Raw genomic sequence first — 6,490 nt, 5'->3', positions numbered from 1 at the left:
TGGTGATTATTAAGTCAGGAAACAACAGATGCTGGAGAGGATGTGGAGAAACAGGAACGCTTTTACACTGTTGGTGGGAGTATCAATTAGTTCAACCATTGTGGAAGACCATGTGGTGATTCCTCAAGGATCTAGAACTAGAAATACCATTTGACCCAGCCATCCCATTACTGAGTATACACCCAAAGGATTATAGATCATTCTACTATAAAGACACATGCACACATATGTTTATTGCAGCACTATTCACAATAGCAAAGACTTGGAACCAACCCAACCCACATGTCCATCAGTGATAGACTGGATAAAGAAAACGTGGCACATATACAACATGGAATACTATGCAGTCATAAAGAAGGATGAGTTCATGTCCTTTGCAGGGACATGGATGAAGCTGGAAACCATCATTCTCAGCAAACTAACACAAGAAGAGAAAACAAAACACCGCATGTTCTCATTCATAAGTGGGAGCTGAACAATGAGAACACGTGGACACAGGGAGGGGAACATCACACACTGAGGCCTGTCAGGGGGTGGGGGGCTAGGGGAGGGATAGCATTAGGAGAAATACCTAATGTAAGGGTTGGGTTGATGTGTGCAGCAAACCACAATAGCATGTGTACACCTATGTAACAAAACTGCACTTTCTGCACATGTACTCCAGAACTTAAAGTATAATTAAAAAAAAAAAAAAGAAAAAGAAAAGAGGCTTCAAGCTTACTAGCTGATGATTAATTCTTATATCTGGTTAGAGGGGGGAAAAGAAAATTGCCATCTCCAAAAGCCCAAGTTTAACTTGCTTCTGTTCAAGAAAACCAATGGAAGAAGCAACCTACACTTTGGTTGGTAAAAAAGGGTTTAGACCTCCTTCTAGAAGCTGGACAGATGGACTTAATGAGAACAGGACCCAGAATGGCCAGCATGGGTTGTTTGCCTTCATAGACGCTGCTGCAGACACTAAGACCCAAAACAAAACAAAATGGTAAATGACTCTTAAAAAATATTCTTCAAGCCAAAGTATCCTGGTTGGCAAGCCTAACTTTCCGATTATTTCCTAAAACCTTATTATCATGTAACCTCCGTATTATTTTCCCCCACTTAGGGTACAGTAGTTCCACTTTATCCAAAGCTTCACTTTCCAAAGTTTCAGATACCCTGAGTCAACCACGGTGATATGGTTTGGCTCTGTGTCCCCACCCAAATCTCATCTGGAATTGTCCTCCCATAATTCCCATGTGTTGTGGGAGGGACCTTGTGAGAGATAATTCGAATCATGGCGGGTGGATTCCCCCATACTGTTCTCATGGTAGTGAATAAATCTCATGAGATCTGATGGTTTTATCAGGGGTTTCCTCTTATGCGTCTTCCTCATTTTCTCTTGCTGTTGCCATGTTAGAAGTGCCTTTTGCCTCCTGCCATGATTCTGAGGCCTCCCTAGCCATGTGGAACTGTAAGTCCAATTAAACCTCTTTTTCTTCTCAGTCTTGGATATGTCTTTATCAGCAGTGTGAAAACAGACTAAAACATACGGTTTTAAAATATTACATGGAAAATTCCAGAAATAAACAATTCATAAGTTTTAAATGGTACACTGTTCTGAGTAGCATGATAAAATCTTGCACTGATCCCCTCCATCCTGCCTGGGATGTGAATCATCCCTTTATCCAGTGTACCCTCTCTGTCTAGATTATCCACAAATAAGCTACTAGTAGCCAGTTGGTTATGAGATCAACTGACGGGGTATTGAAGTGCTTAGGTGCAAGCAGCCCTTACTTTATAATGGCACTACAGTGCAAGAGTGGTGATAATGGCAATGCAGAGATGCCACAGAGAAGCAATAAAGTACCTCCTTTAAGTGAAAAGATGAAAGTTGTTGACTTAAAAAGAAAAAAATATGTATGCTGAGGATGCTAAGATCCATGGTAAGAGCAGACTGCTACCCATGAAATTGTGAGGGACGAAAAAGAGATTTGTGCTATTTTTGCTGTTGCAACTCAAACTTGATCATAGGTATGCATAGATAGGAAAAAGCATAATATGTATAGGGTTTAGTACTATCCAAGATTTCAGGCATCCACTGAGGGTCTTGTAACATATCCTCCACAGATAAGGGGCACAGGAATACTGCATAAATTAAAATCTGAGTATTTGATTTCAAGGATACGGCCTGTCTTAGTCCACTTTGTATTGCTCTAATAGAATACCATTGATGGGTAATTTGTAAAGAACAGAGATCTATTTGGCTCATGGTTCTGGAGGCTGGGCAGTACAAGACCAAGGGGCTGCATTTGGTGAGGGCCTGCATGCTGCATCAGCACGTGGCAGAAGGGCAAGTGAGCACCCGAGACAGAAAGAGGGGTCGAGTTTCATCCTTTCATAGGAGCCCATTGCCTTAGTAATTAACCCACTCCTGAGATAACTAGAACACTCTCCCAATAACTCACCCACTCCTGAGATAACAGCATTAATCTAATCACCTGTTAAAGACCCCACTTCCCAATACCGTTATGTTGGTAATTAAATTTCAACATGAGTTTGCAGGGGAGCACTTCCTAATATGATTTCTTTTACTATCTCATTCCCATCTACCTCCCAGCTTTTTATCAGGCATCCTATGTGCTCTTGCCATGTTGAAATCTTTAGTCTCTACTCTATGCAGAATATTACAGGGCCCTTTGCCCCATTCTGTTTTGACACAAATCATTTTTAAGAGTTCAGTTTCAATTCAGGTCACCAATAGTCAAAATAAAACATAGACATTCTCACCATCTAGAAAGCGACAGTCAATTCCCTACCCTTTTTCCTAACCCCTCAAACCACCTTTTCATTTCTGTCTCCATAGATTTGCTTTTGTCTGTTCTTGGATGTCATACAGATAGCATCATACTATAAGTATTCCTTCGTGTATAGCCTCCTTTGCACAACATAATGCTTGTGAGATTCACACACACTGGTGTGCATATCAATAGTTTGTTCTTATTGCCAAGAAGTAGTCCATGATATGGATGTGCAAAGATTTGTTTGTCCATTTTCTGTTGATGAACACTTGGATTATGATTGAGGCTGCTGTGAACATTCTTGTACAAGTTTTTGGTTTGGGGATACATGTTTTCATTTCTTTTGGATAAGTACCTAGGTAAATAATTGCTGAGTTATAGGGTAAATGTATGTTTAATTTTATAAGGAACTGGCAAACCATTCTTCAAGGTGGTTAAGCCATTTCCACTCTCACCAGCAATGTATGAGAGTTCCAGTTTCTCTACAGCCTCATCAACATTTGGTAATGTCAGTCTTTTATATTTGTAGCCATTCTGGTGGGTGTGAAATGGCTTTTCTCCTTTTCTATTTGCCAACTCCTATTCATCCTTCAAGCCTGCTCAGAAACCATCTTTTCTAGGTAGCTTTCTAGATTTACTTTGTGTTCCCTATAGAACTCTCAAGCCTTTGCGTTGATTTTTTTTTTTTTTTGAGACAAGTTCTCACTGTTACCCAGGCTGGAGTGCAGTGGTGAGATCATAGCTAACTGCAGACTCAACTTTCTGGGCTCAAGTGATCCTCCAGCCTTAGCCTCCTGAGTAGTTGGGACTATAGGTGTGCACTACCATGCCCGGCTAATTTTACATTTTTTGTAGAAGCAGGGTCTCTTATTTCCCAGGCTAGTCTTGAACTCCTGGGCTCAAGTGATCCTCCAAGTTTGGCCTCCCAAAGTGTTGGGATTATAGGTGTGAGCCACTGTACCTGACCTTAGTTTTGTGTTGAACTTGCAACATCTGTTAAACTGTCTCCCTCCTTCACAGAACCAAGAACCATGAACACAAGGGCATGTTCTTTAAATATCTTTGTTCCCTCTGTGCCTATCATAGTGCCTGATCTATGGGTAAAAGCACCAAAAAAGACTGATAAATGAATGAGGGGTAGAGATGGAGGTAGTAGTTGGTTGTTGGTATTGAAATATTGGCATTTCTGATTCTTTTAAAATGGGAATTTCAAGAGACATTTAGGTTAAGCTGTATAAAAATGTGATCAGTATATTGATCAATGGTGTCCAATACCACCTTGCATAGATTTGATGTCTACCCTGGTCCTCAAATATTTTAGCAAACAACATTGACCACAGCTTTAAAATTTGTTTTGTTTGAATCCTGAAAAGAAAAGAGGAGAAAATGAAACTTGGTAGCTGTGTCCACAGCACATAAAACACTGGCTAGTTGTGGCTTTTATATGGAATCATTTCAAAGAAAAACTTAACCCCCATAATGACATTCCCGCAAGGACCTGAGCATGCACACTGGAGGAGGGTGGCTTTGGCTGGGGGGTGGTGGCAGCAGCTTCTGTTCCATCTTCATGGTGATCGCTACCATCCTTGAGTTCAGAGTGTTGAATCTGCATCGGTCTAAGTCTACCCCCACTGAGCTCTAATAGTCTCTCTTTAGCCAACTTCTACTTGCTCTCCTATGTTTTTCAAGACTCCACCCAGATACCAGCTACTCCAAGAAGATCCTGGAAGGGGGAGTCCTTGCCTTGTACCTGATTCAGGGCCTGAATACGATTGCAACCCAAATATTGGCTGATTAATTTTCAACTGGATAGGATCCTACAATGTATCCACGTCTACTGTGTAAGTGCGATTGATATTGAGAGCCTGGGGTGTTAAGACAGCAAAGATCACAGAGGATACCATGTCCTCCCTGACATTATTCCCAGACAGGCTCACTGGCCTGGCCTTTTAGAGAGCACAGCCCTGACCTGCCTCACTTTGCTGTGTGAAGGGAAGGGGATTAATGAGGAGAGCCTTACCCTCTTATTTTGTTGTATTGCTTAAAACATTACAGTTCAAAATTCCAGAATCCCCTGTAGAAGAAGAAAGTCCCATTAGATGTTCCACTGCTGTATCCTCACTGCTCAGACACTCAGGACCTCTCCATCTCCCACTACATTGTTTCCCAAAGTTGCACACGAGATGGTTTGGGTGGTACATGGAGAGATTCATTAGGTTAATATCAACCATCTTATGGTAAATCAGAAAAAATTATAACTGGTACCTGTAATTCAGAATTTTTAAGATACTATTTCATAAGATAAAGCTATATGGATTTAAGATAAAAAGAGAGAGAAATGGACTTAAAGAAAACCGTGAATAATAGCATGGGGGGTGATTGGATATGGGAAAAAATAGTGAAGATGATACTGAATGTTAAAACTTTGGAAATCACTGGGCCAGCCCAACATGCTGACCATGTACAGAGGAGACAAGGCATTGATTGAAATCACTAGCCCTTTACCTATTAAAATTCCCACCCAGAGTCAAGGAAACAAAATCTTGAGATGCAGCACTCTGTTGCCCTGGCTTGTGTGGTTCAGCCCCTTTTCAACCCGAAGAGTTTGCACTCACTGGCATCTGCATTTGAAAATTTGTCTAAGAAGTGCAACTGAGCTTCATGGATGGGTTTAGTACAGACACAATCTCCAAGCCACTGGGTGTGGCTCCATGTTCCTGAGGCTAAAAGAACGTTGGGAGATGAAAATAAAATGTTGTCTTCCCAGGGCACAGAGGACAGATGATGCTGCTAATAAAGACATACCCAAGACTGGGTAATTTGTAAATAAAAGAGGTTTAATGGGCTGACAGTTCCATATGGCTGGGGAGGCCTCACAATCATGGCATAAAGTGAAGGAAGAAAGAAGGCACATCTTATATGGTGGCAGGCAAGAGGGCACGTCCAGGAGAACTGCCCTTTAGAAAACCATCAGATGTCATGAGACTTATTCACTATCACGAGAACAACATGGGAAAAACCTGCCCCCGTGATTCGATTACCTCCCACCGGGTAACTCCCACAACACATGGGGATTATGGGAGCTACAGTTCAAGATGAGATTTGGGTGGAGACACAGCCAAACCATATAAGCCCCCAAGAGTCAACAGTCTTCTTGCATATATATAGACATATTAAAATTTTTGTCATCTTTTCTATTTCAAAGACCAAATGTGCCCAGTCTTTCACATTGAATTGCATCTCAAGTGTTGTTCTAAAGAAGGAGGCACTCTGCCTTCAACTGAGTTTTTAGCTCTATCAATAAAAAACTAGAAATTTACTTGTAACATGTTGAAAGAAAAGGGGATTCTTTTAGACCTCCTAGGCTTAGTCTTCCTCTATTTTCCTCTGGCAGGTAATAATCCAGTCTGCGTCTCTGGAGGTGGGTCACAGGACTCTTGAAAATGTCATGTAATTTCCATGATTCCTCCTGGGCCTGGAGCATGGAGTTGGGCAAGAGTGGATGGTGACTTGGGCTTTGTAGAGGTCTTAATATTGCATAAAATGCAGCAGGAATGAAAATGCTCAAGTGCTAGAGGCTTCCAGTTTACTGAAAGTATGCAGCACTAGGTAGCAAGATACATTTCAAGCAAATTATGTAAAGTTTGAAACTTTTGTGTGACAAGTACACTATAAAAAAAGTTAAAAACAAGTGATAAAGCAGCCTAGAAGAA

This window comes from Pan paniscus, chromosome 6 (genome assembly GCF_029289425.2).
Source record: "Pan paniscus chromosome 6, NHGRI_mPanPan1-v2.0_pri, whole genome shotgun sequence".
Taxonomy (NCBI): domain Eukaryota; kingdom Metazoa; phylum Chordata; class Mammalia; order Primates; family Hominidae; genus Pan; species Pan paniscus.
This window is presented reverse-complemented; position numbering follows the sequence as displayed.